At 48.8% G+C, this 17,101-nt stretch overlaps 1 protein-coding gene across 2 annotated transcripts in view; it reads right to left on the bottom strand.

Moving 5' to 3' along the window:
- Window positions 1-16,403, bottom strand: part of CABP1 (calcium binding protein 1) — a 39,364-nt gene extending 22,961 nt beyond the window's left edge. For both annotated transcript variants that reach the window (XM_056859650.1, XM_056859649.1), the window contains exon 1: window positions 16,305-16,403. The gene's annotated coding sequence lies outside the window, so the exon portion shown is untranslated. The remainder of the gene's footprint in view (window positions 1-16,304) is intronic.
- Window positions 16,404-17,101: the final 698 nt, after the last annotated feature.

Consider the following 17,101-nt stretch of genomic DNA (forward strand, 5'->3'; position numbering starts at 1 on the left):
ACGATGGTCCAAATTTAACTTTTATCATTGATAAGAACAATCTTGCTTGGGGCAGATCTAAACAACACATCTATGTTGGGTTTATACCAGTTTGCAGCCTGGTATTGCAGTAACTCCAGGCAGCAATTTCTGAACACAGCTCCAGCTCTTCAAAACAGATAACTAGACAGGGAAGCAGATCAGGCAGCCAGATAGGCAAGACTCCAAGCAGCAGACAATGATGGGGAGCCAGGCACCCACCAGCCTGGAGACCAACCAGCGGCTTATTGAAACATGTCCCCTCAACTGCCAGCAGGAAGCCAGCAGTTAGCAAACCGAGGGTGAGATTGAGGCATTAAAGCAGCCCAAAGGACCAAGCCAAAGGGCTTGATTCTGGCAGGACATCTTGAACACAACTCCTTCTTCAGGCCTTCCTTCTGCTCTTAGCAATGTGGTTCACCATGCTGAAGCTCTATCACATTAGCTGAACATCTGAGGCTGCCTTATAGAGAGTCGAGTCATCTAGTTGATATTGTCTACTCTGACTGGCAGCAGCTCTCTAATGACTCCAGCAGAGAGAGAGAGAGATCCTTTTAACTGGGCATACCAGAAGTTGAATCTGGAATGTCCTGTGTGCGAACCATGTAATTTAGCACTGACCTATCACTGAGTAGCTGAATATACGAGGCTGTCTTATGTTGAATTAGCTGTTGGTCCAATAAGCATAGTCTACTCCAAGTAGTTTTCAGCCTTTCCGGGCTCAAGACCAATCTTTAATCCTGATTTTTATCACAAGACCAATTTTTAATCCAATATATTATTTTTGCCTTTGTCATCCTCCTACTATCTCCTCTCACTGTGACCCTCCTTAGGTCAGGTTACAACTCAGTAATCAGTCACAGCTGGCCAGATAACACCAATGGAGGGGGCAGAGCTAAACTCCACTTTCAAAATGACATGAGTCAGCTGACTGTTGTTTGCTGTGATGCTCCCTTTTGCTTGCAAGTCAGGAATAGGATACTCACTCAGATTAGGTTTACACAGCAGAGAGGGGTGTGTTCAAAACAACATCCACGGAGTATCCACGGAGATACAAGGGTGGGGGACACTGGCTTCAGAACAGGGGAGCTCATGTAGTCCACAATTTCAACCAACAAATAGAACCAACTCCAGCAGGGTCTCCACCCCAGGAGACCAAACCAATGCACACAAACATCAGAAAGGGGAAGCAGACCGTTCCACTGTAATGCATACACTCCATACACAACATGCACCATTCCCCAACCCCTTTAGCCCTTTAAAGGTCTTTGCCCCCCCCCCCTTTTTTTCTGCGGAAGTGCACTGTAGCTCAGCAGGGAAAGAGAAAAGGAGGGGAAAGGGGGGCTTTCAGGCAGTTGGGAGCCCCCAGGACAATCACCATTACATCTGCACATTTGTGCAGGTACCACGGGAAAAAGTGGAGGAGTGGGGATAGATGCTATTACTGCCCACCTCTGCACTGCTTGCTGCTACTGCAGTGGTAGGAGTGTGTTTTCACTCCCCTGTCTAGAAGCAGCCTCTGTCAGTTCACTACAATTGCATTGGAGGAGGGAAATCACCTCCCATCAGACTGAAAAAAGATGGGGGGGGGGACCAAAAGAGCAGAAAATGCTGGACTGCATCAGACTGACAACAGCGTTGACTGAATTCCTCATAAAAACAGAGTGAACAAATGATGCCTATTCCCAACTCTACTGCTAGTATGGAAGAACCCTGTTCTACATAAGTGATTTGCTGTTCTCTGAAAATGGTAACAAGAAATTAGGCCTGGGAGAAAACAGAGAAAAAGAGACATGGAAGCACGTCACCAGGCAACATAGATCTCTCCCCTCAGATCTGGAATGGACAGTACCGAGCCAGGGATTTGAGTCCTTTATGGGAATTCTTGCTCACAAGGACAGCAGAGAAGGAGGATGACCTGACAGCACATAAAGGAAGGAGACATTCAGATTTCAGCCTTGCTATAACAAATGCAATGATGGACAAGTGGGTTTTGGCAGGGAGCTAAGTTTAAAGAGCTAACCCTGCAGGCTTAAGAGTAGCAACAAATAGTTGCTCAGAACCTAGAGTGATCAAAGTCTTCCTAACCATCAGGACTCCCAAGGAGAATTCCTCTCTGCCTGTGTATTTGGCAGACCATCTTCCAGGCCTGAAATCGCTTGGAAGAACTCCCTCCCATGCGTAGCTTCTTCCACCAGGCCTGAACAAAATGTGACCCAGCAAACCAAACATCCTCCATACACACACATCCAATGTGGTGTCTCCTTTACAAATTCCTTCTCGTGTCCCAAGCAGGCAGCAAAAGCAGGTGGGCTCTTGAGACTGACAAGCAGCATTTGACATTCTGGGTCACAAGTTCAGCAGGCCTGCCATACCACAGATTACCTCATGATAGAGTAGAGGCTGGGGGGTTACAGGGCATCGTGAGAGCTTAGTGGGGGAGCAGAAAGGTGCCAGGCCACTGCAGTGACAGGGGAGAGGGACTAGAGCAGGAGGAGGTAGAGAAAGTTGGGTGTCTCGTGCAGGAGCAGGAGACCTGGGGTAGCAGGAAGGGGCAACTCCTTGCTGCATCAAACATCAGCCTTTTTTGGAAGACCATGCCTACATCTACACCAGGGCTTTTTCCACATGGAGATTTCCCCCTGGGTGGAGCACAGCATGCCTCCATTTTATTTGGGGGCTTCCACACGATATGGCACATCAGCATGACATTCACAAAGCACCCATGGTATGAGTGGGTGTATGTCTACTACAGACTGGATTAACAGTAATTCTCTCTTGCAGAGAGCTCTGGGTTATGTAGTTTGTGCAGGAGGGGCATGCTCAGGTTCTCTAACAGAGAACTGTATATTATGCTTACTAGAAGAGGCATGGGAGCAGAGTTCCTGTGGTTTCCTTCCTGCACATATGTGAACGATCCAGGTGGACCGGGCCAATGACACGGATCCCTCCCACATTCACTGCATAGGAACAGAAAGAACCATATTAGCTGTCCAGCCTTCCTGACTCTTTCATGAGCCATTACTAAAGCAGCTTTGGGGAGGGGAAGGTCTCTTGAGACACTGCTGCTAAGCTAGATTTGACTCAAAGGGTGCCTCCTTTGATCATCTCCTGCAATTGCTTGAACTCAGAAATCAAATGCAAAGAGGAGAGGGTATCTCTAGGACAGCCACTGAATACTATGACCAACACACAATGTTCCTGCGATGCTTGAGGTGACAGGTTTTCCTGCTTTATGTTTTTTTTTAAAGTTCTCTGGCTTCAAAAGGTTTACGGAAGACAAAAATCAGGCCAACAGATCCTTTCTGCATTCCTCTCTTGGCTTCATTAGCAAAGGGATCAATTATTTACAGAAACATGTGCCCCTGATTTCCCCCAAAATAACAAGCTCCCCCCCTCCTCCTCCTCCTCCTCTTCTCCTCCTCCTCCTCCTTCTTCTTCTTTGGCGCTGCAAAAATGTTGGCTATTTAACAAGCGTTGTCATTGGCAGATAATAGTTTTATTAGTTTGGCTAATACTTTGCATTAGAATGTATTTTTTTACTCTAAGTGTTATTTTACCATACAAAATAAGTTTTCCCATTACAATACATATTTGTTGTGTTCTTAGTTCAATAGGAATTACTTTTTGAGGGGGGGATCATACACAAAAGGCTGACCAATCTGTTGTTCTGCAGAAAGCTTGTCCATCAGGCCTTGCTGCTCATGTGCTTGTTTCTCATCATGAATGTGACCAGTTCTACTACGCAATGAGCCAAAGTATGCACAACTGGCAGAAACACACAGAAGAGAGGCTGGGCTCAGCACCGAAAAGAACTGGATGGCTGGTACTTGCAGGGCTTCAGCATCTTTGGCTTGAAGGTTTCCTACGGCTTGAAGCCTTGGTCAGGAACTAGGTCACAGTGGGAATGGAGGTGGCACCTCCTCTCTCAGTTGCTGCCGGCACTCCACACACAGCCTGCTTTGGCCTTGGTGCCTCCATCTGCTGATCTTGAAGTAAAGCCAGCATATGCATACGCAGGGCTACTCCAAGGAAAACCTGACTTCCGTGATTGGCATAGATGCTGCACATTTGTATAATTTTGCAGTTGTGCAAAAATTTATTCTTTTACTGTTCATCATGAGGAGGAAGTTCTGCACCAGGCAGCAGAATTGTCCAGTCCAAAGGGAGCTTACTTCTGGCCTGGGAGATTTGCAAAGGTTATCAGTATAGCCATGTGGGTTAGAAAGGTGTGTTTCTAAAAAGCATGATCTTGTGTCTTTTTAAACCCCTCCATTAGGAAATCCAGCTGCACAGTGATATATCTGACACATTTAAGCTCTGCCTGCAAATGTTTAGGGAGTCAAGCAAACCCTACCTTTTAGCAGGTCTCTAATGAATACTGTGACATGAAGATGCCTTTTGGCCCTTTCATACAGGTTAACATGAGAAACCTGCTTCTAGCCTGAACACAGCAAAATAGCTTGTTGTTAAAATATACAATTCAGCCAGTTCCCTGAGGGAGAACGGTGTGAAAGGAGCCGTCCTTGACCTTGGAGGTTGGCGGCCACCTCCAAAACCTTGGTAGTACAAAGGGGAGATATACATTTCCAAAACAAACAGAGAAAGGTCCCATCTGACTTTCATCTTGCTCTGCATTCCAGAGGTAACAAAATGTGTACGAAACAAAATCCCAAGTGCCATAAGTGAAGTTAAAAGGACAGAAGGAAGCAGCCAGGCACCCTCAGATCATGTCTGGACTCACACTCTGCTGAGAACTCCACCCCAAGTATCTTTTCCTTCTGTTTTAAATGATACCTATATTGGGAGTCAGTTTTGGGCTAAAAAGCAAAATTTAAGCTCCAATGAAGTATATCAGATAGTTACAACACAGTTATGAGTGGTGAGAAATTGCTTCCTCTCAGAATTCATACTAGGAGAACCTCTCTGCTCCTGAGGTAGCAAAGCATAGGACAGCTAGTTTGCCAAAAGCCCTAAGCAGCTACAAGGATGTGATGTTTTCTTTTACAAAATAGATTCTGCTTTGACCGGCTGCTTAGTTTCCTGCCTGTCCTGCCCTCACTCTCAAATACTACAGTATTAGTATTATAAGTACTACAGAATTCTCTAGGACTCTGTTCTCACAAGGAAACTGATTATGTGAAAGGGTGCCTCCAGGAACTTCCTATCACTGAGGCTGTTTATGCTTGGTAATTAGCAGCGAGATCCAGGCTGAAGTTCTCCGCATTTTTTTAAAATTTCTTCATGCTGAACAGTTATTCCAGCCTTCACTGCGAAGCCAGCGCATACCTGCTTCACATTTCTTAAGAGCCCCTTTAATGCGACCTTTTGTATTTGCTCCACCCCCGCATTGAAGCATTCACTGAAGAAAGCATGCACAATCCCAGCCGTGGTTTAGCTATGCAAACGACTATTGCTAATGGCTATGCAAACAAAGGAAGGAAGGTGCAGGCAAGTGGAGGGTGGTGGAATTTGTTTGACTTTCTCCTCTTGCACCAGGACTGTGAATAGTCATTTTAAAGATTGGATTTAAAAAATCAGCATTGAGCGAGGAGCAGAATCGATCCTGCATAAATGGCCTTAGAGCTGTAGAAATAATATATTACAGCACAGGTGGGCAGAGCAGAAGCATGTGCCACTCAGGTTTCTTCAGTCTGCCATTCCTGCAATGTTTAAATCACTTTGATGAGACTAGAGGTGACCTATTCAATATGGAAATTTGCCGTGACATTGGACAGCTAAATCATGTTCTTGGGAAGGTCAACACAGTTCAGCGCATGCTCAGGTGCTCCCTGATCAGTTTGTTCTGTTCCCCCTTCTTCCTCCTTTTCTCTAGCCATGCGTGGCACAGTTGATTTGCGGAAGATTGCCAACATCAAAGCCGATGGCAGCCGAAGCTGTTTTTAGATGGAAATCTAAAGATTTTGGGCACTTTCCAGTTTACATTGATTTATTTAGAGAATATGTATGCTGCCTTCCCAAGTTGGTTCACAAATGAAAAAACAAAACAAAATAAATAACAGATGTATTTTTATCATTCTATATTCTGTCTCCCCACACACACACATGGGATTCAAACCGATCAACGAGCATGCCACATTTAAACTCAGATATAATCAAATTATCTCAAAGGCCTTTGGGAATTGTCTGTCAAGGTCCTGGGGAAATCTTGAGTTGATTAAATTAATGAGCTTGTCTCACTCAGCTCATTTCTTGACTTTCACTTAGCTCCGTCAGTCTCTTATGCTTTGGGCAAACTTCCCATCAGCAGATTTGTTGTCCTGCTGCCCCACAAGTAGATGAAATAGCAGGATATTACAATATGGTATATTCTGGTGACTACCAGCAGAGGGTGTCTTAGTGACACCAAAAGAGCCCCGTCCAGAGCCAGAAGCAGAGCTGAGATGTGAGGGAGGTGATTGATTTTAAGAGAAATTTCAGTTCACTGCAGTAGTGACAAAGAATCTTGAAGCATCTTAAAGGTATCTAAGAGACCCAGCGTGGTGTAGTGGTTAAGAGCGGTGGTTTGGAGCAGTGGACTCTAATCTGGAGAACCAAGTTTGATTCCCCACTTCTCCACATGAGTGGCAGACGCTAATGTGGTGAACCCGGTTGGTTTCCCTACTTCTACACATAAGGCCAGCTGGGTGACCTTGGGCTAGTCACAGTTCTCTTGGAACCCGCTCAGCCACACCTACCTCACAAGGTGTCTCTTGTGAGGAGGGGAAGGGAAGGTGATTGTAATCTGGTATGATTCTCCCTTAAGTGGTAGAGAAAGTTGGCATATAATAGGAAAGGCAATGCCTTTTTCATACACAACTTACAGCACTCTGGAGGTGTTGGGGGGGGGGGAAAGGTAATGCAGCCTTCAATTGATTCTCTAATACAGTTATTCTCAAACTGTGGGTCAGGACCGAAAAGTGGGTCACAACTTTCTTCCAACCAGGAGGGAGAAAGTGAAATATGGTTAGCTGGAAGAAGTGGCTCTTGGAGGCTTACAACAGGTTTGGATTTTTACACATAATGTATGAAATGACCATGAAATACATCCTGTTGTTCAATAATGTGATATATTAATAAATAATTAAAAAATTAAAAACACACATTATCAATCTGTTCAGTGTTAAATGATGAAAGATTCTTTTGTCTTATGTTGTGGAGGGGGGAAGCAGTGTGGCGTTATTTTGCAAGTGAGGCCCAAAAGGTAGAATCAGTTTAGAAATGGGTCCCACTTCCAAAATTCTGAGCACCACCATCCTAATGGGGAAATGTTTGGGGAAAATATCTGAGTCCTAAGGTATCGTGGGAGGACGCATGATTACAGCTGCCTTGATGAAACTAAGAAGATTCCACAGGTGCCCTATGAGAGGACAGGTTCTAACACACTCAGCAATTGAAACAGAAAGCAGCTGGAAATAAATTTAAAAGACAGTTGTGTTTTTTTACCTTTTTTAATAGGGTTGCCAGCTTGGGGTTGGGAAATACTTGGAGATTTTTTTGGGGGGGAGCCTGAGGAGGGCGAGATTTCAAAAGGGGAGGGACTTCAATGCCATAGAGTCCAATTGCCAAAGTGGCCATTTTCTCCAGGGGAACTGATCTCTGTCGCCTGGAGATAAATTGTAATAGTGGGAGGTCTCCAGCCACCACCTGGAAGTTGGCAACCCTGCTTGTTTAAGTAGCCAAAAAGGAGACTCTGTGTGCTCAGGATTTATTGGGGTGGAGGGGCTGTGCTTCAGTGGTAGAGCATCTGCTTTGTATGGAGAAGGTCTCAGGTTCAGTCCCCAGTATCTTCGGTTAAAAAATGATCATGTAGTAGATGACTGGAAAGACCTCTACCTGACATCCCGGAGACCTGCTGCCAGTCAGAGTAGACAATACTGACCTTGATAGACTGGCTCAGTGTAAGGCAGTTTTGTGTGACGGGGGCCTTTTCAGGATTTAATGTAATCTAATCCTGGGACATGAAGCAAAACTGAAGATGATAGAAGTCTTGGGCACATGTCCACATACATCAAAACTGCTGGAAAACCCAACATTTCACCACTGCTTTTGCATTCCGTTATAGTGTGGAACTTTCAAGTAATTCTCTCAAAAGGCTGTTTTTATGATGCTGCAGTTAATGATGGCCTCTTGACCTTGCCTATCCACTTGCACAGACAAAGGGCCTAGCAACTTGCTTGTTTTCAACAATCAAAATTAAGATGCTTTTGGGACTCAGGAGCATGTTTTGTGATTTTTGGCTCACACACACACACACACACACACACACACACACACACAACTGCAGCAAACACATAGCCCTGGTTGCAAGCCTTCTTTTCAGAAATGACTAGAAATAGTTTGCTACAGGTAGACTAATTTGCCAGAGATTGCCAGAGCCTACCTATAGCAGAATCTACAGGACAGATGTAAACATCCTTTTCACAAGAATAAAACGTGTTCCCAATCCCCAGTACTCTGTTCACATATCACTGTACTATGTTACTAAAGCAATGCGGAGTGGTGATTAATATCACATTGCTTCTGATGCAACTGCCAAAGTATTTTTATCGCCTGACAATACCAAAGCTCAGAAGAGCTTTTACTTTGGCAAGAATGAATGCCCTTTCTCGGGCGGTTTTGGAGGGTAGATACAAAAAAGTGCCATACTCAAATAGAACATGAAGATGCTCACATGTCAAAGTTGCAACTATTGAACATATGATCATGGAGTGCCCTATATTTAATGACCAGTGGACCAGTTTAATTACTCCTTTATTTAAAAATTAGGAAATGTCCAACAAGGCATCTGGCAGTACAAAGATGCAGGTGACTTGGCTACTATTAGATACAAATGCTTCTGTTACTCTATCTGTGGCAAAATTTATAAGGGCAATAATTAAATACCAAAATAATAACACTAAGTAAGGCTTAGTAAGGCTTTATTTTCTGCTCAAGCCTATAGCTGTATGAGCAGAGATAGATAGATAGATAGATAGATAGATAGATAGATAGATAGATAGATAGATAGATAGATAGATATCCCTCCAGTGGCAAACTGCCATTACCAACTTCATAGGCTGTAGCGATGTATATTTCCCAACCTAAACCAGCAAAAACTCTCTGTGGCCATTTATGCTTGGTAATTAGCAGCACGTTCCAGGCTGAAGTGCCCTGCATATTTTTTTTATTTCTTCATGCTGAACTGTTATTCTAGACGTCACTGCGAAGCCGGCGCATACCAGCTTCGCATTTCTTAAGAGCCCCTTTAACACGACCTTTTGTATTTGCTCCACCCCCGCATCGAAGCATTCACTGAAGGAGGCATGCAGAATCCCAGCCACGCTTAGCTATGCAAACAACTATTGCTAAACGAAGGAACGAAGGAGCAGGTGAGTGAGGGGTGTGGAATTTTTTACTTTCTCCTCTTGTGTCGGGACCGTGAATAGTCATTTTAAAGGTCGGATTTTAAAAATCAGCATTGAGCGAGGAGCAGAATCGACCCTGCATAAATGGCCTACGGGTCTCTGTTTTCATGATAGCCATGCAAATGCTGACGCTCAGAACCAGCCTTGCAGAGCAAGGGACCTTGGTGTGTGCAGCTATATCAGAGGCTCTGGCAGTGTGCACTCAGTCTGCATAAGGAAGGAAGGGCACCTCAACCTCCTCTTCATTACCAGACTCCAAAAATCTTCTTGAGATCCTAGCTGCTATAGTTACAAATAGGATGTTGGGTAGCCTGCACTTCTGCCCCAGATAACATTTTACTTGGGTAGTCAAGGCATGGAAGACACCAGGAGGCTCAACAGTGCCTGCTGCCAGCTAAGAGAAGACCAGCTGCTGTCAGGGGTCAACTAAGACCCTCCTGCTTAGCCCCACTTCCTTACTAACCTGCTTCTCCTCTGTTTAATGTGCTATTTAGTATTTTATTCTCATTTTGAAAATTATCTTTGTTAGCTGCTCTGAGAAAGTCTATAAAAAGCAGGCAATACATTCCATAAGTAAACCAATAAATGCATTGACAACTCTGGTCTGGCTCTCAGTTTGAATACCTGAGTGTCACCTAATAACCCAGTAGCACTGCTTAATAACCAAGTTGCTGACAAACTACTCAGACTGCTTCCCACACCTCACCCAGGTAGCAGCAGCCAGCTAATAACTGGTGGGGGAGGGAGATGTGGTGTAGGGGAGGCCTTTCCTCCATATTCTGTCCCCAAAACATGAGGGCTTGATACACCAGAAGGCTCTCTTCTTGTACAAGCTCTACCTGAAATTAACAGGAGCTGCAGAAGAACTTGCACAGGAGAAGTTCCCTGTCGATTGAGACCACGGTGTCAACACCCCCCCCCCCGGGCCTTGCTGTGCCACCCTCGGTTGCACCCAGACTCCAGTGCCTGAGGCAGTCTCCTCCCTTTGCCTCCAGGTATCACCACTATAACGTGAAGTTTATATATTGAACACAATGGCATTTCAGAAGAAGAAGAGTTGGTTTTTATATGACAACTTTCTCTACCACTTAAGGAAGACTCAAACTGGCTTACAATCACCTCCCCCTCCCCACAACAGACACCCTGTGAGGTAGGTGGGGCTGAGCTCGTAATAGAACTGTAACTTGCCCAAGGTCACCCAGCTGACTTCGTGTGTAGGCATGGGGAAACAAATCCAGTTCACCAGATTAGCCTCCACAGTTCATGGGAAGGAGTGGGGAATCAAGCCCGGTTCTCCAGATCAGAGTCCACCGCTCCAAACCACCACTCTTAACCACTACACTACGCTGGCATTTCAGTCTCTTCCAGAGATGCGATTCCATAATCAGCACTCTGCTAATGCTCTCTGTTTACAGTAAGCAATTACTCCACCAAATCAATGTCCTAACCTGTCATTAACCTAATGCAAGACCACAGCTTACAATCATGCATGATGACAGCACATCTGCTTACCCATATATCACTCTGCTGTGGAAACAAGCAAGCCGCGCCAAGATGGTTGGTTTTGCCAAAAGGACCCCAAACTCAATTATTTAAACAGTCACTGCATTGCTGGGGCTTCTTGACCAGATTGTGCCTCTCTGAGCTCATTGCACCTGTGCCATGTTTCTCCTTAGGTGAACCTGGCTGCTTGGGAAATCTTCTAGCCCTGGGATGCTTTTTCCAGACTGGACACATCAGAAGAGCATTTTGTGGGAAGTCATTCCGAAAGCTTCTGCTCAGAGACCTCAATGAAATTGGCAACGGAACAGAACAGCTCTCTTCCCTCCATAGCCTTTAGTCCATTGGGAGACTTTTAAAAAAATCTGCTTTGCCAGCCGGCACTCAAGTGGAGCAGCTTCTGCAGTGTAGTTAGTCCTACAGTCCTTATCATTATGGTATCTTGGAGGTGCTCAGTATTCCCCTTGACTCCTGCAAGTAGTTTTCCAGAACTACTTATTTCCAGAGCATGTTGATGGAAGATTTTAACCATCCTATCTCCTAATCCCAGCAACTTCATCAAGTGGTTCCATTCCATGCCCCCTCCCACCCCCGTATCATGCACTCCTTGTTTCTACAATATTTTCTGGGATCCTACAACTATCCATTACCCCTGCAATACTATATTCCTGCATCCCAGTGTCTGCCTGCTCCATTGGGTGAGTGTGACAAACTCTTTCAAAGCTCCCCTGTGCTTTTAAGGAGTCCTTTTCATTTGTATTCATGGGAGGGAGGGGCCAGCAACATTTTCTTCTGCAGCAAAGTTTCAAGTGCATTTGTGGACTCCTCGACAAGTGAAGCCGCTCAGACATTTTGAAGGAACTTTACTATTACTTTCCATGGGACTTGCTCAGGAGAACTTCTTCGGGGGTTCTACCCACTGTGCTGTCCTTCAGCGCATCCAAAATTTACCACCTCATGTTAGGGTCACCGCTCATGCTTGTGACTGTTCCTGTTTCCACTTGCATAACTGAACTTGTCAGACTTACAGTGCAATCCTATGTAGAGTTATACCCTTCTAATTCCATTGAAGTCAGCGGACTTAAAAGAGTGTAACTCTACTTAGAATTGTACTGTAAGACAATCTTTTATGCCACTGGCCAGAGTAGGTATAGCACTTAAGGATTGTTTCCAAAAGTGATAAATGAAGTGCTTCTGGAAAGTTCACAAGTAAGGCAGAAAAGCCACAGCCATCCCATCCCTTGCCTTCCTTCATCTGGTAAGCAGAGCCGTACTGCCTCTGAACAATGGAGGTTCCATTGAGCTGCCATGGCTAAAAGAAGTCAACTGGTCTTGTAGGAATGTATCTAACCTTTTTAAAAAAGCCACCAAAGGCCTGGTTGACATCTGCAGCAGAATGAGGTGGTAGAATGCAGGGATGGCAGAAAGGAATGTATCACTTCAGGCTACAGATTTTGAGGGGGGAAAGTCAGATTTTTTTATTGCCCTTCTGCAGGGAAAACAAAAACTCGCTGTGAACAGAAAACCAGCACAGCAGACAAGGTGCTGAGCAAGAATCTTCTCTTCCTTGATGTGCTTGTTTTCTATTTTAATGGGAGTTCCCCCCCATACAGGAGACCATTCTACTGTGGCAGCTCCCTACCTGTAATTTGCAGTGGTACAATCCATTCTAGCACCTCTTGCTGCTGTGCTTGTGTACACAGCCCAGGCTGGAGTCCAGCCCACCCTTGCAAAGGTATCACTGCAGAGCCTGTTGCGACTGTGTGAGTCCTTTAAAATGAATGAGGAGAAAGAGATGCTGCCCTCACCACTGGTCCAGCTATTTTTGGTTTCCAGTAATGGCTCAACCTGCAATTCCTGTCTGCTTAGCAGAAGGGAATTCTGCTAAGGGATTCGTAAGGGAATCTTGTCAAATTCCACTGCTACCGAGCCTCAGACAAATGTCCATTTGGACAGCATCTGTAGGAACGGTCCCAAGCCTCCATCACTCTTATATCACAACCTTCCTCTAAGGGGGCAGCATCAATGATACTGGCAGGCAGTGACCGAGTCCACCACCACACTATAAGCCTCCTGACCGAATTAAGATTTGAACCCAGTGCAGTCCAAATCTGACAATTAATTAATTGCGCCATGCTGACTCACATTTTATTTGCATGCATGATGAGACACATCTGAGACACTGTCAGGGCAAGCAGTGTCTTCTAAGTCCATTCAAAGCAATGGGTTTAGCAGGGCCCAGTTCTGTTTAGGATGACACTTTTTCCCAAAGGAAAGTACCACATGACCAGAGGTTTCCTACCTCCTTCCCTTGTTGACTCTGCCCAAGCCTGATGATCCCCTCTGATAAATGCACCTAGTCTCTGTCATCCCCTCATGCTCCCTCTGAATCTTAACTTTCAATGACAACATGCTGGGTATCAAATGTTGTACCAGTGGGAACCATAGAATTATAGAGTTGGAAGGGACAACCAGGGTCATCTAGTCCCACCCCCTGCACAATGCAGGAATTTCACAACTACCTCCCCCCCACACACCCAGTGACCCCTACTCCATGCCCAGAAGATGGCCAAGATGCCCTCCCTCTCATGGACTACCTAAGGTCAAAGAATCAGCATTGCTGACAGATGGCCATCTAACCTCTGCTTAAAAACCTCCAGGGAAGGAGCACTTACCACCTCCCGAGGAAGCCTGTTCCACTGAGGAACTGCTCTAACTGTTAGAAAATTATTCCTAATGTCTAGATGGAAACTCTTTTGATTTAATTTCAACCTGTTGGTTCTGGTCTGCCCTTCATGGGCAACAGCAAACAGCTTGGCACCATCCTCTATATGACAGCCCTTCAAGTACTTGAAGATGGTTATCATGTCCCCTCTCAGCCTACTCCTCTTCAGGCTAAACATACCCAGCTCCTTCAACCTTACCTCATAGGACTTGGTCTCCAGACCAAGTTGTTCCTTTATTAAGTCTTCAGAGCTTGAAAAGGTTGGGGGCCCTTAATGAAATCCACAAATCCCACTTCCTGATTCCCCTCTATTTTAAGTCCTCCTGCTAGTCTTCATAAGCCCACCCACACACACAGCTCTGTTCCTACAGGGTGCTGGACAAGTTATTCATGTTGAATAGATTCCATTATAGGCTAAAGCAAGGAAGCATTTCCCTGCGGCAACAATCCTCTTCCCCTTTGTTCTCATGATACTTGTGGTAGGAGCTGGGATCCAGTGAGGGACTCCCTAGAGCTAGGTTCCCTCATCAAAAACTCCCCCAGGGAAGGGTTATCACCTGAGATAGAGGGCGGGTGGCAGCAGTGCAGGGTGGATTATCCCTTTCACCAAAGTCCCCTGGGCCAGCACTAAGTCCCCTTGCGTCTCCATACCGTGGGAGGAAACCTACCTTCCAGCGTCCCATGTAATGCCAGCAGGTGGCTCTTGAACAGAAGGGGCAAATCACGGTCCTTTCCGGAGCCTTCTAAAACACCAGGGAAGGGGGACCCTTTACAAGAGGCACCCCTCTCGTGCATGCCCTGGCCCTTCTGGAGACCTCGCTCTTCCAACGCCGCCCCTATGCAGCCTACACAGAGAAAACCGCAAGCAGGCTTTCCCTTGGCACTGAACAAATAGTCCTTTCTGGCTTCCAGGCGCAGGAGCTTTGAAAAACCTGCATCCCACGGTGCCAGGAAGAGCAAACCACAGTTCGCCGCATCGGGCCCTGCTGGGCATCCCGACTGTCTGAAGGCTGCAGAACTGGGACAGAAGGATTTTGCTCCCGCACGCAGCGGCGCGCACACCATGCCACAGTCTCTGGCAGCTACGAGCATCAGAGCATTGGGAGAGCGACTGCGCAGAAGCGGACCGGGAGCCGAAGTGAGCAAATACGGCAGACACCGAAGTCTGCGGGCATCCCCACCCCCCGCCCCAATCTGGTCCTGGGCTTTGTTCTTTCCTCCAGGAAACACCACCATAAAAGTCGTTTTGGATGCGACTTGCATGCTTGCAGCGGGCCTCTCTGGCATTCAGTCCGGCGGCGGATGGTAGGGGTCCCAAAGGGAAAGAAGCAAGTGCCCACGCGACTGGGAGCGCAACCCAGCGGGAGAAACTCTCCCGCGGGAGCCCCGTCGAAGCGGACGGCAAGAGCACGCCGGCATGCTGGCGCAGCTCGTTTCTTGGGACGGGGTTTGCACCGGGGGGCGGGGGGGAATCCGGCTGGATTTTGTCCCATGTTTACCAAAGCATTCGTGTGTGGGTGTTGGGGAGTGCGCCATCTGTTGCCCCTGGCACCGAAATATGAAACCTGCCCCCCCCCAATTCTAACTGCACACTGGCGAGAGGCACTTTCATATATGACACTAAATGTGCCTATGAGCTTGTGGCACCTCAATGGTGCGCACGTGTGAATGCCGTTCGGGGGCGGGGTGGATTAAAGTTGAAGAGCTCTTTTTGCTTTGCTCGGTCCAGTGTTACACGCCAGTCAACACGTGGGGCAGGGGGATCCCAATCCCTCTCTTGGAATCCAGTTGCCTTCTCAGCTCCCGCGAAGACGGGAAGGAGCGGGGCTCGACAGTCACCCGCCGTCTCAAAAACAGCTTTCCTTCTCGTTCCTCCCAACCCGAGCCTCAGGGCCACCCTGGGCTTTTTATGCATTGGAGGGGTTGCCGCTGTGTAGATGCACCTTTGCCCCATCCAAAGTCTCAACACTCAAAAATAAGCCCCCACGCAGAGTTTTGAGAATTTGGATGGGGAAAACGGGCATCTAGAGAGCGGCAAATCCAAGGCAAAACCTCCCAGGCATAAATAGCCCTGGATGTCCAGGGATAGAAAATCCAAACCGCGTCGCTTTCCTTCGGGCCGAATGAAGAGGGGTCGCGGTCCGCTCCCACGGCGGGGGAGCCCCTTGCCCAAGAGCACTTCCCGAGAGAGAATGCCCCGAGCCCCGGCTGCTTCACGCCTCCTGCCGCAGCCCTCCTGGAGCAGGAGCCGCGCTCCGTTCTGCCGGACTCCCCGGGACCCGCTCACCGCCTACCAGCTAGTCCCGGCGGCTCCCCCCACCACCCCTGCCGCTCCTGCGACTTTTGCACCCCCAGCGGGGCCGTCTTTGCAGGGGAGGTTTCGCCTTGGATTGGCCACTCTTTTGGGTGCGCCTTTCCCCCATCAGAGAAGCCCCCAGGCCGAGTTTGGAGAATCCGGATGGGGGAAAGGCGCATCCAGAGAGCGGCCAATCCCAGGCGAAACCTGCCGTGCCCCAACGGCTCAGGTCCCGCCGACGTTTTCTGCCGGGCAGCCCGGGAAGCAGCGCATTTCCAGAGCAGAGTTTTCCGACTGCCCCGCTCCTCCCCGAGGGCGATGCGAGCGAGCGAGCGGGCCGGGGAGGCGGCGCCCTTACCTGCCCGAAGACCGAGCTGAGGATGGGGCGGAGCTGGTGGAAGAGCGGGTCGGCTTCCCCCCGTCGGCGGCCGCCGTCGGCCTTGGTGGCGGGGCTCCTCTCGCCGCCCTTGCGGGACGCGCCTTCGGGGAGCTGGAGGGACTCTCCGCTGGCCCTTCGGCCGGCGCCGGACTCCGCCTCCGCGCGCGGCGACGACGACGACTCGTGCTGCCCGAGCGAGCGGGAGGTCGCCCTGCCGCCGCTGCCCCGCCTGGGCAGCCCGCCGCCCGGCTGGCACAGGGGCCTCCGCGAGCTGAGCTCGGGCGGGGCGGGCTCGGGGCCGCCTCTCGCCTCCCGCCCGGGGTCCCGCTCCGAGCCCCGTCGCCCGCTGCCCCCCGCCGCCCGCTGCAGGACAGGGCGGGCGTCGCTCCGGCCGCCCTGCGCGCTCATGGTCGGCGCGGCCGCTCAGGCGAGCATCTCTTAAGGCGGCGGCGGCGGGAGGAGGCGGAGGAGGCGGAGGCGAGGGCGCCGCGGGGAAGGCAGTCCCAGAGGCGAGGCGGGGCGGCGGCGCTCCGGGCACCTCCGCCGGGGAGCGCCTCGCCTTTCAGCACCGCGGCCCATGTGACAGCTCCCGGCGAGGCGCCGCCGCCCCTCCCCGGCCGGGCAGCCCGCCCGCCGCAGGGCCGGCCTGGCTGCCGAGGGACTGACTGCGGGCCAGACAGCCCGCAGCCAGCCGCAGCCGCCGCCCCCCGCACGCAGCGGCTGCCGGCAGGCGGAGGGAAGAAGCGCCTCCGCTGGGCGCGCGAGAAGCGGGGAGG

This window comes from Euleptes europaea, chromosome 13, assembly GCF_029931775.1.
Source record: "Euleptes europaea isolate rEulEur1 chromosome 13, rEulEur1.hap1, whole genome shotgun sequence".
Lineage (NCBI taxonomy): Eukaryota > Metazoa > Chordata > Lepidosauria > Squamata > Sphaerodactylidae > Euleptes > Euleptes europaea.